The 17,460-nt window shown below is 42.1% G+C and overlaps 1 protein-coding gene across 1 annotated transcript in view; it reads right to left on the minus strand.

The window, feature by feature from the left end:
* Window positions 1-17,460, minus strand: part of GABRG3 (gamma-aminobutyric acid type A receptor subunit gamma3) — a 361,218-nt gene that overhangs the window by 183,235 nt on the left and 160,523 nt on the right. The window lies entirely within an intron of this gene.

The following is a 17,460-nucleotide window of genomic DNA, read 5'->3' on the forward strand; positions in this document are numbered from 1 at the left end:
GTATTTACTATTGACCTGTTTTTCCACCTTTAAAATTAAACTCACTTTGAGCTCAGCGTCAGAGAGGTTTTTTTCTTCACTTGAACTAGGACTCCAATGAAAGATGAAGCAGTGCTGAAGCCAAGAGCAGGGGTGTAGTCAGTGGCGTATCTAAGATATGGCAGGTAGGGCACATGCCCTTGGCACCACTTGAAGGGGGATGCCACTGAGCAGTTTCTATTAAAGTCAAGCAAGTGGAGGCTCTTGTTGAGTCTCAGGAGGAGGAGTTTGGGGGTGGCAGTCAGACCGCGAGGCCACTGAAACACAAAGGCAATCCAGAGTAGGGCAGCTGGATCACAAGGCTCAGAAGGCCGGATCACAAGGCCTCCACCATGTCCTCAAGAGAGGAAAACGCAGAAGTGACATTCTTAGGAGAAGATAACCCCAAAGTGATGTCAATGTCACACAACATCATGATGTCACGATATCACTGCCCTGGACATGGTGGCCTCTAGCTATGCTGCTGGGTGCAGTCAAATGGGAGCAGAACTCTGGGATATCTTCTGCAGGAGGAGAGTTTAGGTGCAGTTCTTTTTCTCTTTCATCTTTGTTTAGAAGCCATTGACATCGAGGGTTTAGCTGAGTGATGATTGCTTAGGTACACTCCACTGCATTATGTTTTTGATCCCCCTTCCTAGTTATTGTACTTTTATCCTCACAATTATTTAAATAAATAAATAAATAAATAAATAAGTGTGAGGATAAAAGTACAATTAATTTAATTAATTAATTGTAATTAATAAATACAATTTATTTAAATAAATAAATAAAACAAACACAAGTACAACCCCCTAACCACATTACAGTTTTCCCCGTTTTGCACCCCCCCATCCACCCCACCCCCCCAAAAAAAAACCCAAGTCAAAAAGCATAGGTCCATGTTACACCAATGGAATACATAGCTTGGCCCTTTCCGTTTTTGAGGAAACATTGGCCAGACCCAAATTCAGAGGTAACCACAAACTGTGGTTTGTTATTATGTAGATGAACAGATGTGACCCTCCGTTTTACATTCCCTCTTCCCTCCTCCTCTGCACAAAGGAAGATTGGTAGCTTCCATTCTTGGTATGTAAAACATTGCTGTTTCCTGCTCTGTCCAAATATGGGAGAAACAAACTTGTAGAAACCACAGTTAAATCATCAAATCAGGCTAGCAAATTGTTGGCCTCTTGCCATTTCAGAAGTCACCTTAATCAGGAAGTCAAAATGCTACACAGTGCTGGTACATTTTCAGGACTTTACTTTAACAGTAAGAACCATTTGGTTGCCAGAGATAGAAAAGCTGCGTACTCCGAAGGATGAACCTTTTTTCCCCTTCAGAGGCAACCAAATGATCTATATCTTTCAAGCACTCTGAAAATGTATTAACCATTTCCCTCTTCATTCCTGTTATTTATTGCAACCAAAATTTTCTTTTTCAGACAAGTCATGAATAATGCTAGTGAACTTCCTTATTCTTCAGAAACTTCTGCCCTCCTACCACGTCCGCTCTTCATTTTTTAAGTAAGAATGACACCACAGTAATTGTGGCCTTCTCAAGATTGCGCCATCCCTTATTGTTCCTCAGAGGAACTGTGACAACTGGTTCAAAGGAAATATTGTACAAAGCAGGAATGAAATTTGTCAATGTCATGTATAGTACCAAGTTGCCCCGAGAAGATATTATGATAGGGGTGCAGTCTATCTGGTTGTCCAGCCATACAAGTGTCATTCATTTAAGCTGTGCTTTGGGGTAGAAGGAGAGCTCATGCATAGACTTCTAAAATAAAGAGTCTGCTGAAGCAAAATGTAGCCTTACATCCTTACATTTGACGCAATATCTTCAAGAAACATTGTCAGGACATGTAAAATATGTTGAAATATTTTCATTCATTATCATGTTCTTCCTTCCATTAAGGTACTTATAGCCCACTCCTATCCTCCACCATTCCACAGCATGCAGCCGCACCAATGCACTGCATTCTATGATGAGGGGGGAGTGGCTATGTGGTTTTACCTCCTGGTAGGCTGCCTGATAACCTATAGGTCTCCTCAGACCCACACCAGCTATTAAGTCTGAGGACAGGAAGAGGGCAGGGTGGTTGAAATATTGGGGATAGATTCTGGTATGTGCCATTGCTGTTGAGATCAAGCCCATCCAGCCCAGACCTCTGAACTGTCTCCTGTCACAGGGTCATTTATGAAAGAGGATCAATAGATCTGCTGTTGAAAATGGCCCATAGAAGCGTGGCAGCCCAATATTCCATCTCCCCACATATGCTCCAGCAGCATAATGCGCATTTAGGATTGGGCCGTTCACCTGTGTGTATGAGTATGATTGATATAATCAGAATGTATTCCTGGTGTACCAAGTAACGGTTAGTCACTTTCCAATTTTTAATCTGAATTCTCTGAGATGGCTTTCATGAGAGGGATGTTAAACTGAATACATTCCTAGAAAACACAGACCTGTCTAAAGAAATGTAAGGAGTATGATTTGGGGGGGGGGGGAAGTTTAGCTTTGATATGCAATTTTTAAATTTTAAAAAATGCAACTGGCAATAAAACATATAAGGCACTATAAAAATGCCTTTCTACTCCACTAATTACCTTTCTGACATTAGAGGTAATAGCAGCGTTCCCACTAACTTAAGCAAATTATAAAAGTTACCATCTGTTGCTATAGTAACTCTTCCCCCTCTTTTCTTTCACAGCAACAGTTCTCCCAGTTCCTATAGTAACATATTACAACAGATTCCTTTTTACAATGTGCTACTGTGCTGTCTACATAATGTCGAATCTGCCCCTTGCTACTGATAATTATCTGTATACGTGACACCAGAATTGCCTAGAATTGCCTTGTGCAAACAGATAATGCAATCAGCATCCAGTTTTCTGCTGTCAGTATGACCATCATTTCAAACCCACTAGGAGTGAAGATACCTTGAGCCCTCTCTTGTCATCAGGACACACAGAGAAATCTTTTCCCAAAATTACTGCTTATCTCTTGCATGCATTCTATGCCCTTTCAATCCTCTTTCCTTCCAAATTAGGCTTATGATAGGTCTCTAATTGTGGGGCAACAATCCTATACAACACAAATAAAGCCATTAAAGCATTTTATTGGGAAATAAAACATGACTTTGGAAATTTAAGGAGACCACAACAGCACTGATGGGCTTCCAAGCAGTAACAGCTTCAACATGCCCAGCATCCATAACCAAACTACCCAGCCAGTGAACCAGCTCCCCTTGTAAGGAACCAAAAACTGACAGTCAGTACTACAGAACCCATACCTCTGTTACATGGATCATTGCAATCTTTCAGCAATTGTTCCACTCTGTAGAATTAGAGCAGCGGTTTTCAAACCCTCAGGGAGAGTTTGAAAGTTCTTGCGGGGTCAGGGAGGGAGTCAGCGATGCCTGGGAGGGAGGAGCATTCACCAGTCCCTGCAGCAGCCTGTCCAGGGTGCAGGGAGCCCTGCGCAACCACCTGCAGGGCTCCACGGAGCTCAAAAAGTGAAAGTGGAGCGATTACGTTCCACTACTGCAAAACCAAAAGTGGAGTGCGATCGCTGCACTTTCACTTTTTAAAACCTGCAGAGCCCTGCAGAAGGTCGCGCAGGGCTTCCCACACCCCAAACAGGCTGCTGCAGGGACTGGTGAGTGCATCCCAGTCCCTGCAGCCCCCTTAGCGACATGATCCTGGGGATTGCATCACTGCCTTCCCCCTGCCCCCGCCCCTTAAGGGGAAAGTGGCCAGGGCTCTCTGGCTGGGGTGTCGCGACGCCCCAGTTTGAAAAGCCCTGAATTAGAGGTTAATTGATCAAAAGTCAGGGTATAAATCTTCCAAAGAAACAACTCTGGAATACGCTGGCCCTGTGGCCAGGGCTACACATCACATTAAATATAAACCAGCCACTGAAGAACAACAGCAGCTTCTCTTCAATATCCTGACATGATGGCATTGCTGGATTCCCCATCCATACCCTATTTGTAGGAATGTGTGTGTTGCTGATATTTTTTTCCAAAATTTAAAATAGTAAATTTTGGTGTTATATGTTTTTTATCCAAATTCTTATTCAAAATTGTACCAACAATACAATAAAGCACAATAAGCATTTCAGCTGTGAACTCTGTATCATTTCAGACTAGTGGTTTCCAAACTGGTGGGTCATGACATGAATGGCATAAAATGTGCAAAAAAAAGAAAAGAAAAGAAAAGAAAGAACCACAAAAGTGATCAGCTTAAGGAGCAGAGAATACCAAATATATATATATATATATATATATATATATATATATATATATATATATATATATATATATATATATATATATATCAGAGAAAGGCTTCACTGAGACTTGCTTGGTTTTCTAAGCTTCTCAAAAGTGCAGCACAACACAGTCAAGCCCCAGAAAAGGCATTTACAGAGAGGGCTTGGGGCAGAAGGAAGATCTGGATCACATTCACCTGATCACATACAGATCACAGTTTAGAACTCATTCACCTCACCTCCAGATTACAGTGCTGGTACCCTACCTGTGCATAACAGAATGACACAAAATTGGTAAAAAACTCAGAAAATTAGCAGATCAAGGTGCAGTAAAGTACAGGTTGTGCCTCATTATCCACTGATTTGATTCACCACTGATATCAGGGTCCACCTTTAAATGCCTTGTAACAAGGAAAAAAAGCATCAAAATCCCATTTCCTACCTCCGTGCTGTTAAACTGCACTGGTTGCAAGCTTCTTGGGGTTAAAGATAGCTTTAAAGACCAACTACTGGGTTTCTTGCCCCTCCATTGTTGCCCCAGAATGCATCAGTATAAAGTAAGAAATCTGAAAGTGGGTCTTTGAAGTTATTTTTCCACTGATTTGGCATCCACTGATTTTTTTAAATCTACTTAGGGTTCTGGAACGGAATCCCAGTGGATAATAAGGCATGAACTATACAGGGGGAAAAAAGAGAAAGCATTGCTTGGTTTTCCATGGTCTGTACATCACAGTACTGACAAGCAACCATAATGGCACAAAATTGGCTCTCATCTGAAACAACACAGATTACAGTAGGAATATCCAAAATGCCCCTGAATGCCTCTCTCAAAATCTCTCTGAATGCCTTCCCAAATGCCACTGCAAACAAATGCAGCCTGCAAACAGCTACAGCCTCTGCAGGACACAAAAGGGCAGGAAGCAACAGCCAGGAGAAGAAAGAATTAAGCCACAAGCCGTGATTATAATTACGAACCCTGACAAGTGAAGAAAAACAAAGAGCGAGCAAGGCAGGTCAGAACTAAAGGCTTAGCTCTTCCTCCGCTCATGCATTTGCTTTCTCCCCACCCACTCACATCTCTTTCTCCCCAGCACATGCGCACACGCTTTAGCGGATACTTTTACTCAGTCGCTCCACCATCAGAAACACTTCAGGGGCTTGCTGCCTTAGTGAAAACTACTTGTGGATTTCTCACAAGTAAGCAAACATGGTGTTATTTTGTGAAATGAGCAGTTTTCATGTTTTGATCTAAATATAGTTTTATATCGCGATTTGAGTAGAAATTCTCATTAGTTCAGTGTTTGTCACCCCTATCAATTTGGCTGGTAGGAATTGTAAATCACATAATGCTATAATGCGATTATAACTGGTGATCGGAATAAGTGGTCCTTGCTCTCCCATGACACTTTCTGGGTACTAAAAAGCTGTGGTCACATTCATTTTGCTTAGATGATTGGACCAGCTGTGCCCAGATGAAAACACCTAGCGACACATGCACAGATTGACACATGAAAAGAGAGGTGGATCCAAATGTGTTGTGCTATGAACTAGTATAAGTTGAGCAAAGGCCAGTTTAGCATGTGTGCAATCATCCAAAAAGTAATTTCTTACAGACTTCAACTGAGAAATAAATGTTTGTGTGAAATAACCCCGTGGCAGCAATCTTGTTGTTATTTAGAAGTGGGAATTCCATCTGTACAAACATGGTTAGGATAAAGCAATAAGAACGATACATTTTTTTTTGAAGACTGAGGGTCTTTCAGTGCAGCCATGTCAACAATGAGTATGCTGTAGGGGGCTGATTGTGAAGCTTCAGAGGGGGAAAGGAATTATTTCCCCTTACCCCTCCAAAAGCTCTGCAGTGAGTATCCTCAGACCTGCACCAAGAAAGGAGTGGGGAGGCTGCTAAAAGGAATAGGATCTGGTGGATGCCATGACCACAGAATCCCCCCTCCTGCAGGCTCCCCATTCCCATTCCTCCCCTTCTTTACCCAGTTTTGCCTCTCCCTCACCTTACCTACGTATTTTCAGGTGCAGGGAGAACTGGTGATGACTGCTGCCTCTTGGCCGCTGACAGAGAGCTCTGCACGCTGTCACTGGCCATTTTGTGACAGTACAGCAACACACTCCAGCTTGCTGCTGGACATTACAAGTCTCTGCCGGCGCATCAAGTAACTGTAATCAAGTTTGCCACCCTTCCTAGAAAGAAATGAGTGGCCAATTGCATATGGACACTTAAATATCTTTACGCTTACAGTGCCCATCAGCTAGACAATGGTTGGCAACCTTCAGTCTTGAAAGACTATGGTATAAGCCTACAGCACCTGGTATTCCTGGGCGGTCTCCCATCCAGGTACTAACCAGGTCTGACCCTGCTTAGCTTCCAAGAGCAGACGAGATCCGGCATGTGCAGGGTAACAGGTCCCAGAATTAAATATCGCCAACCTAGAGGAAAGTCAAAAGAATACAGTTGCCTAGTTTAATGTTAGCTGGGTGTGAACTTGACATACAAAATTAAGTAGCTTTGTCCTGCTGACATCACTGTATAAATTTGTCATGTAGTGCCTGTTCAACCCATCCTTTTTCCTCAGTCTTTCGATACTAATTAAAAAAAAAATCAGATGTGAATTTCATCGGTAGGCAAAAACAGTGCAATCTTATCCATTATTTAAGCTGCTTGAGAAATCAAACCAACACTAAGGAAATCTTCCGGTTTCATCTATTTGTGTAATTATAGGGTTGTCCTTTCATTTTTGTTTAGGAAGCAATGTATTTTTTTATCCCTAATGCTTGTTGTTACAGCATGGTATCTATTATAGCAGTAGGAGACCTTTAACCCAGTTGTTCTCAAACTTTTTAGAGGCCCTTATAAATGTGGTTATGATGGGGATTGGGCAGGAGCGCTAACCCTCCAAATAGCAACTCATTTAACCATTGATGCACATAGTCTAATCTGCCCTGTTAGTTTCACAACCCAACAAAAATTGGGCCACGGCCCACTGCGGGTTCCAGACGCACCATTTGGGAACAGGTGCTTTAACCTATACCAGAGCCACTCAAACTGCAGTCTGGCACCGGATCCAGCATTTGTGTGGATCCATCTGCCCAGTGAGTGGACCTTTTGGTTCCGCTCAGGTGCCATACAAAGTACCCCTTGATCAGGGACAGGGACATTCTGGGCAGTCGCGTCTGCCTTCTGTCCTGTCACGCAGCCTTCTGGGACGTCGGGCAGATGACCCGACTGCCCAGAGCATCCCTGTCCTCTGAATGAGGAGGACTTCAGGTGGTGCCCAAGCAGAACTCTCGGGTGTGATCCAGGTGGGGACCACATTCCAGGCGCACAGTGGTTGCAACCTTGAGCGCTACTGACCTATACTAGTGCTTCTAAACTCTGTATATCATAACATACACTAATGCCGCTCTTCACAGAGCAGTTTCTGAACCTACACCAAATCTTGCTTACTTGCTCTCCCTCTCACTGAACTTTTTAAAAACTTGATTACTTTTTAAAGAGAAACAACAGGAACAACAAGATTCCCATCTTTCATCATCATCATCATCAACAAGATGATGTCAAACATAACCAGTTTTTTGCATATGCTGCAGAAGATGGTGAAATCTGAAGCAGGCAAGAAGATTTAAGGACTCCACATAGGAACTGTAGTTACCTGCAAGTGGTTCCTGCCAACCTGGAATAGAAGCCTTCAGACCCTATTGGGGAGGAATTTCAGAGGGGAATCAGAAAAATGACACCTTTTCCACTCCCATGAAGCTTTCCCCAGCTGCACTGTATAGCATTACAGTAGAGAATTTGAAGCTAACTGCCAGTCCAAAACATTAGCATTTTCTTGCAGGAGTTAGAGTGCAAGAGCTGGTGGAGGAGAGTGGGTGGTGACTGAAAGAGGAGAAATGTGCTATTTCTTGTATAGTTCAGAAAAGAGAGTTCTTTTTAACCTTGTGGTACACACCATCCTATGCCTTAATCCATTGATTCTCAAACTTTTAGCACTGGAGCCCACTTTTTAGAATGAGAATCTGTCAGGACCCACCAGAAATGATGTCATGACCAGAAGTGACATCATCAAGCAGGAAATTTTTTAACAATCCTAGGCTGCAATCCAACCCACACTTACTCAGAAGTAAGTCCCATTTACTATCAGCAGTGGACCTCCCTGTGCCCAGGGGCAAAGGTCTGCAATGGTGCTCCCCCCCACAGCCTGTCACTGGTCCCCTGCACAAAAATCTGTTCCCTGTACTCACCTGAGGCTCATGAATCTTGCACAACCTTAACTCACATCAAGGAAGCCTCTCTGAGGTTCCCCAACGCTATAAACTGTGCTTCTAGAAAACCAGAAGCACAGTTTCCAACCCCATCGGGAGCCTCAGAGAGGCTTCCATGGGGTCCTAGAGGCTCACACCTGGGGCATTTCCCCCACCGGACCTAACGGTAGATCCGCAACTGTTTACTATCATTGTTAAAAGCATATACATAGTAGCCTGTTAAAAGTACAGGTCTGTAACATTTCTCCAAATGCAGTCACATACCACACTAGCATTAAGTCTAATATATTAAAAATAAAATATTGAAATGAATGGGAACCCACCTGCAATTGGCTCATGACCCACCGAGTGGGTCTCAACCCACAGTTTGAGAAACAGTGCCTTAATCAATCCCCCCTCCACTTCAAAACACTATAAGCTATTAGGAACTTGAACAGGGTTGTTCCAGCCATTGAAGGTACCGGAGCCCTGCTTTCTTTTTAATCTGATCACCCAGAAGTTTGTCAGTTATATGTGAAACTTGTGTCTTGCTCTAGCATAGCAGTCTCCTTTATCTGAGGATTTGCTTGCTTGTAGAGCAATCACTGAGTGTGGGCCAGTAGGCTGCTTGTCGCTCTAATTATTTGGGGAATATTTTTCTCCCATCATATTAAAATAAAAAAGCCTTTAGTTCACTGATGTCTTTGATTTGGCAATAAGCATGAAGCAACAATTTACAGTTCAAATAAAACAGCTTCAGTAAGGGATGGGGAGAATGGAAAAAAGATGGGTCCAATCTCCTATAAAGATTAAAACATACCTCACGGCAAGCCAATCCAAAATTTGCAGGATGAATAACAATCAAATTACAGCCAGTGATTAATGTGTAGCACCTGTTGCCTCAAATGAGAGCTATGCTGGAAATACATTACTATCTTGGAATTGCTTCTTTTCTCATTTCAGGGATCAGTATATTAAAGCATCTAATCACAGACAAGTAAAGTCCTAAGAATAGCCTTCTAATAGAAGCCATGCAGGTGATTGCAATCCACAGAGCAGCAAAATAAGGAGGTTTAAGCACTAAGAATCCAATGAAAGCGTAAGAATGAATAAAAGCTACTTCAGATTCAAAGGATTATGTACATCAGATATTAAAATATAGCTTAAATCTAGCACAAGCAGAATATTCCAAATGCTTTGTATAAGGTACACAACTTTTTCTCTACCATTAAGTAGTTGTTCTTTGTATGCCCACTCTATTGAAATGAGACTATTTTTTTTACATAATTAAATAAGCATCTATGGGCCCAATCCTATTCCATTTTCCAGTGCCAGTGCAGCAACAATGCCGCCTTGAGGAAAGGAAACAAATGTTCCCTTACCTGGAGGAAGCCTCCACGATTGCCTCCTCCCTGCAGTATGCATCGCATGCCCCGTTGGCATGGCTGCACTGATGCTGGAAAATTGGATAGGATTTGATCCTGAGTGATCAGGGCAAGTCAGATTTTTACAGCAGCAGACTTACTGAGTCAGACCAAAACAGTCCTCTAATCAGTATCTTGATGCTGACAGATAAGATACATCTTATAGTACAGAGGCAGTGCAAATGATTCAAGCCTGCACACCATATTTCAGCCCCATTTGACCAGTGTTTTGGCTAAAGCATTAGGGATAACTTGGATAAGGTATCTGTCCCATTTATCCTAAGTAATAACAATTAAAGTAGTTGCTCAAGTAAAACATGAATTGTCCTGAATGAAATTATTTCAACAAATATTTTAAAAGCTAGGGTGAAGTACATAAAACTGGTAGATAGCTGTGTTGGGCTGCAACCCTAATCCATTTTCCTGTTGGTGACACAGTGGGACTTACTTCTGAGTAGATATGCAGTGTTGATATGCATAGTGTTGCTGTATGTTCTTTCTCTGTGCTTTTTTTCTTTCTGTATGGTTTTCCTTGCTTAAAAAGTATATAAGCTATTTGTCTTTGAGGCAGAGACCATTCCAGTGGTCTCTCCTTGCATGCAGTAAGTGAGAAACCCAATTAAAAATCAACTCTATATTCTGTGATAGCTCAGAACATGGGAAGAGTGTTGTTTTTTTTAACCATTCTTAATGGACCCTCTAAATGAGATATATTAAAATTCTGTTTTGAGATCTCCCAAACTTGCCTTCAGTCCTGAGAAATTCCTACAGACATTCCACCTGATAAGTGTCAGATGAAATATGGTTAGTAAGAATACATATGACCAAATTCTCATTCCAGGGTAGCTTCACCATCTTTATTATGCTGCTACGTGATAAAGAGAATCTCACCACAGTAGGAATCTGTATCCATCCAATAACAGCTAATAAGGATCAATGTATTTTTCAATGCATGCTTTGGAGACAAGTATTCTGGAGATTTGCAGGTATGACTTGCAAATAGCTAACATTTCATCATTTCTCGTAGATGAGAATCACAAAGAGTAATTAGGACTCTAGAAGAATTTTGTTTAAAGTTTATTTAAAATTCACCCTTACTTGCATTCCTTACGGCTTCATTGGCAATCCATTTCATGCAGACTTCATTCCATACATGAAAAAGTCTGACATTGTGTGTTTGTTCACTTACAATTTGCTTGCAGGGATTCAAAGATTTGTAGATGCATGTGTGCTCATCTTGGTCCTGCGTGCAAACATTTGAGATATTTCAGGCTCTCCTAATATAATGCTTGCAACATCTGCAGTGTACTCTGACAAACTTCTACAAAAGGTACACCCAATATCTCCCCTAAAGGCAGGACAGTGATTTATATGAGAAATGTACCAGAAAGGAGACTGACTAATGTAAAGGAGGACAGTTGGGAACTTATGAAAACCTGCAAAAATAATGTTGCCTTCTATACATGAAGTTGTTGCTTCGCTAAAATATGAGATTCTGCCTCTTCTGAACACACTTATCAGCCATATTAGTATAGCCCAGATATGGTAAGTATGGCCAGACACGTAGAGGACTGCTGCATCTCTACAAATTGTATAGGTGGAAGGAACCGTTCCAGTGGATGTAGCTGCTGTCATTGAAACTTCTGATGGAAAAACCCTATTCCTGGTTCATGTTTGCTTTTAATGCAGTTCTTAGGGATGCTGTAACAATCTGAGGGTTGAGCCTTGGTGACTCTGGTTCCAAAGCTTCATGGGAGTTTGATTCACGCACTGACCTATGAACATGCATTGACTGTCCTCTACTATGTATCAAGAACCTTTTCCAGAGGAAGTTTATCATGGGGTATAAAGTTTCTTTTCAGTGCTATCAAATGTGAATTTGGCTTCTGGGACCTTCTTTTTGACTTCCTTTGTCCCCCAGGCTCCCTTTTTGATGGGGTGGGAAGATGGGGAAGACTGGGGTGGGAAGGGATTCACCTCTAGGCTAGGAAGGGGCTGTATCACCAGCAGCGGCATTGCCGATATCCTATCCCCATTCTTGGGTCCATTCGAACTTGTGCCAGCAAAGTAGCTGGCGCTGGTCTGAGTAGACCCCTCAGGAAGCTTGTCACGGGGCAAGGGAACAAATGTTTCCTTACTTCAAGGAGGCTTCTGGGAGCTGAAACGTTCCCAGGGGATGCAGCATGTGCCCCACTAGCACAGCTGCATCGGCACATGGGGAGTTAGGTAGGATAGGGCCGTCCATGTTGATTGTGTTTATCAGGTTTGTAAGCCACCCTGGATTCTTTTCAGTAAAGAGAATGGCAAGATATAAATCTTTTAAAATAAATACATAAAAATCAAATTGCTACAAGAAATGTGTGGTATACATGGGCCCATTCAGCCAACATACTTTTTTTTGTGGTTACTATTCTTAAGTTTGTTTCACAAGTGTGTTATGGGGATGGAAGTGCACACCAATGGGGGTAAGTGCAATATTAAATAGAAACATAATATGAGTTTAGTTCAAGTCACTCAGCCCACATGTCTGATCATGAAACTTATAAATACTTGTTAAAAACAGTCATGTGATGACAGACTACTGAATATAAATGAATGATTATGAACTTTTAAAAGATTCCTAATACAGTTTCAAATAGTGGGTAGACTAAATAGCTCAGTGGGGAATCTCCAGGTTAGAAAATTGTTCTCATTTGTACATGTCACTGATTGAATACAGAAAAATAACATAATGGTTACAAATGTATTGTCCATGCACAGCTCTCTCTGGAAATGAATGTTCTTATCCTCTGATTAATGAGCCTCTCTGTTTTGTGCAGTTTAAGATCCCAGATTTGAAAAATGTCATATCATAACCCAGATTACTGAAGAACCCAATCCTATATTACTACACAATGTTGGGAAGGGTCCTCTGCTGGCACTGACTGGGTGAAAAACTCCATGCCATAAAAGGTGGTCCGTCAGCACACTGCTGGAAGCGCTGGTCAGATGACCTGGGCCTTCCTGCCATCACTTCTCCTGCCACTTGCCCAAGTAAGTAAGTCAGCAGGTGAGGCGGGATGGGGTGGGGAGGGGAGGGTGACACTGGGGTGGGAGGGGGATGGAAGGATTGGAATTGGATTGGAATTGGATTGAATTGGAAGGGGGATTGGAAGGATTGGGTCCAGGAAGGGGACAGTTTCGACAGCAGCAGCCATCAAATTCTAACCCTTTCCTGGACCTGATCCCGTGGTGCAGGTCTAAGTATATCCCACGTGCCACAATTGTTCCCTTACTCAGAGAAGACCTCCACAACTGCCCTCCCGTCATTGGATGCAGCAGTCACCATTTTGGCACTGCTGCATTTGCTGGGGAGGAGGGGAGAAGGATAGGATTGTACTTTGTTTGATCCTGTAGTAAAAATCTGCCCCATTTGTTCACAATGCTTTAAGGTTATAGATAAGGTTACACTGATAGGAAGGTTCTTTGCTGAATTTGGTCTCCTTCCTCCTCACATGACTCCATCTTTTTCCCCTTGCCATCCCTTACACTTGGAACAGCCTCGTTTCACCAGTGTCCAGCAAACTCCTTTTTAAAACCAACCTTTTCCATGAAGCCTTTGGCCTCATGCCTTAGTTTCTGTTTCTATTGCAAGAGGTACATGTACCTGAAACAATCACATCTGCTTCCTCTGTTTACTCCAACTTCATTCCACTTCATCCACTCTCTTATCTGCTTTGGGTTAGTGTCTAGTTTGTAAGGCCATCCGGGCAGGGACTTTCACTTTGTGTAAAGTGTCACTCTTTACAAGATGAAGGTAGCAACTCCTCCCATATCTTTTATGTAGACATGAAGATGCTCCCATTGAAAAGGACACATTGTCAAACTGTCGTCCCCCCCCCCCCCGGTACATGGGCATCATTTATAGGCTATTTCAAAATCTTCCAGACACTCTCTTTTTAAGCATCCCAGTTATTAAAAAATAATCAGCTACTTCTAAATCTTATTTCTGAATATGCTGGTTACACATAAGACCACTAATTCCAGCAGTCACATGCCAGTGTAAATATACCTGGTTCTAATTCATGTTTGATGGATGTTTTTTGCCTTAAATATTTTGCTTTCTATTCTGAGCTACTAAAAAGGGTGGGCAAAAGACGGTTGGAAATCTAAATGAAGTGGCTTGAGCATTTGGATGCGTATTTGTCTCTCAAAATGAAATTCAGATCTACAAAGGTATTATGAGTTTATTAGAACTTAAAAAAAACAAACAACCACCCGCAAAGTTACCTTCTTCCATGGCTTTGGCTACATTAGAAAATGCTGTGTATGCTTATAACAGTGTTAGTCTCTGGAATGAGCAAAAGCTAGGCGTCTGTTTTCAAAATAGATTTTAATGCTTCTGTTCAGCAATTCCCTAGATTGTTCCTCTGCCTGATGTTTGATTGGGTTTATTTATAAGTATTCATCTTATGATAACAATTCCTAATCAGTTTGGCTGCAAAATTTCTATTACGAGCAAAAATTGTCTGATTTTATCGTTTCTGTTTATCTGAATTGTGCTGGTTGTTCACATCCTTTATCAACTAGCTGCAGGTTTGGATTGCAAGCTGTGATATTTTTGTCTGTTGTGGGTGTTGATGTCAGGGTTATCAGATTCGCCAGCTAATTTGTACCTAAAGCTGGCTCAGCCACTGCAGAAATGTCCCTGGAAATAGATGTAGGTACTGTAGTATTGCAGTGTATCATTAAAGTGAACTGTTATAACAAGTATAACAAAATTCCACACCATTACTGAGATAATTAAAGCAAAGACCAGAGAGGGTCTAGAGAGGGGAACAATTACAGTAAGAGGCTTCTGCATCTTGAGAACAGTTGATATATTGCTTATTTGATATATTACATCTTGAGTGCTAATTCTCAGGTAATAGTGCAACTGTGAATATGCACAAGGGAGCAGACTTAATGGTGTGTACCCAGTCTTAACTTTGTCATTTTCTTACTTGATTGTATATTTATGGACACTTCACATTCCATTTATGTAGCTATTTGTCTGTAATAAGAAACAATTGTGTGGGGATACGGATACTGCTTTCCAAAGCTTTCATCGACTTTCTGGGGCAAACATTTCAAACATGGGTGCCCCCAAAAGCACACTTCAAATGAGATCATTTTCTGTGTTGTAGATTGGGAAAGGTGTTTTGCACCATAGCTAAAGATCTTAGAGATTTCTGGAGTCCTCAGTTTTCCTGGGGAAACCAGCAAAATAATGTCGTGTTGGGATGTCGTCTTGTCAGCTACACTGAACACATCCACCTGTGCTTATTTTCATGTGCACACTTTCACAAATAAGTCTATAAAACAGTTTGGCCAGAACTGTTCAGAATCTGTTTAGCACTTCCTTACCTCCTTGTGGTGATCTGCAAAACAAACCAACCCAAAAAATTCTTGAAAGAATCTGCGGAGCAATCCACCAACAACATTCTTGTGCTAGTCCTCTTTGCAACCATTTTATTTCTGCAGATGTGTTCTACCATCCATATCAGTTGGACTTATTCAGGACTTGTTCTACCTGACTGGGGTCTTTCAAAATACAGGGTGGCCCTCGGTATACATGGGAGTTCCATTCCTGGAACCTCCAGAGATACCAAAATCTTCAGATGATTGAATCCATGGATTTTGGGTCCCCAAACCATTTGAACCCAAATGGAGCTGCACTCTGGAAGTTGTGCTTTTCAGCCCTCTGAAGACCTTTGGAGGACCAGGAAAGCCACACACAGCCTCCCCGGCCCACAAAAGGCCTTCAGAGGGCACAAAAGCACAACTCCCAGTTTTTGGTTGGATTTGGAGGCAAGACGTGACCTTCCCTGTGGGTTTGAAACCTGCAGATATTCAAATCCATGGTTACCGAACCCATGCATACCGAAGGCCGCCTGTATCATAGCCATGCATTGCATCTTCCAGTGGTCAGGCGAGGTACTTTCATCTGCTATGTCCCTCTCCCTGCGTGCGTGTGTGCATGCATGCCAGCCTGCCACTTCTCCATTCCAAACCACCTCTTTTTGAGTCATTTTTGCTTATATAAGTGTGTAATGCGTACTTAGAACCTAAGCCTATGATGCAGAATTCAAACTGATTCTCAGCATTGCAGTTCTCCTCTGTATCTGTACAAATTAAATGACCACACCGTATCTGCTATAGTTTTGACCAAGTACTTGTAGGAATTACTGCATATCTATTTTATCTGTAAGTATTTGTAGAAATGAGCTGCTGCCTTTGATAGGACAGTGAACAATAAGCCTAATTTCTAAGTTATTAAAAGGCCTTTTGTCGTCTTATATCTAGAGTTAAGTAGTATAGTTCAAAGCTGATATCAAGCCATATGTCCTTCTGACAGACTTCCCAGCCTTCACGATCACAACAAGTAAGATTTATTTTCTTCAAAATTCTCCACCCTACCTTTCAGGGGTGGTGTCAGGGGCTAGCCAGGTTCATGCTTACCAGAGGGCCCACCTATCTGGCCAACCCTTAAGCTTTCAGTATTGGTGGCAGTTGTAGTGTCCAATGCATCAACAGTGGCTGGTAGAGACATCATGGAGGCCTCGGTGCATGGGTTTGCTCCAAGTCCCCCAGCAACATAGTGTCAACACTGCTTTCTTTCCTTTCCTTACAGATAGTCCATAGCAGCTTACAACCAAAATCAGTAAAAGCAAGAATAAAGAATATGTAAAATAAGCAAGCAACAAACCACAAAACCAACTGAGCAGCCACAGTAAGCACAATAAAAGAAGGCCAAATTCATGACTAAGCAGCAATAACACACCAAATAATCCAACGAGAAGCTTGCCAGAATGAAAAACAGCTGTACATGATGGTCTAGTACTTAGATACACCAGGGTAGTGTTTGTATACAATGCAAATGGAAATCTAAGATGTAGATGAAATGGAAATTGAAGGTGCCCCAACAACAGACTGGAACTCACCAGTCTCTGTGTTGCTGTTTCATACAGTGAGTCACCAGGGCTACAGGTCACGACGTTCCATGGGTATTCAAGGATCCCAGCCCCCACTGCAAGTTTCCAATGATTTCCCCTTACCTGGAAAGATGATAAAATCTCCCAGATCAGGTTTGGACATTACCCAAACAGCAACTATACTTGAGGCAAGGTGACCTTTGACCCCAGACTGTGACCCCAGGCAGAGGCTACAGTAGCCACAGAAGTAAGGGTCTAAAAGAGAGCCATAAGAACCATGGGCTGCTAAACTTAGCAAAAGGCAAGCGACAAAAGCCTTAGTAAACGGCAAAAAGCCTTGCCTTTGCAAAAGGGGCCTCAGAATGTTTATGCTAGTAACAGATGTGGAGTGCAGTAAGATAACAGTACCAGGCTGCACTGGCAAGAGGTGCGCCTGGGATGAAGAGATGTGCCAAGAAGAGATGTGCCTTATCACTTATGTTATGAGTTATGCTGCTCTGTATTAGCAACACACTGTGTAATCTACCTG

This window comes from Tiliqua scincoides, chromosome 3, assembly GCF_035046505.1.
Source record: "Tiliqua scincoides isolate rTilSci1 chromosome 3, rTilSci1.hap2, whole genome shotgun sequence".
NCBI classification, from domain to species: domain Eukaryota; kingdom Metazoa; phylum Chordata; class Lepidosauria; order Squamata; family Scincidae; genus Tiliqua; species Tiliqua scincoides.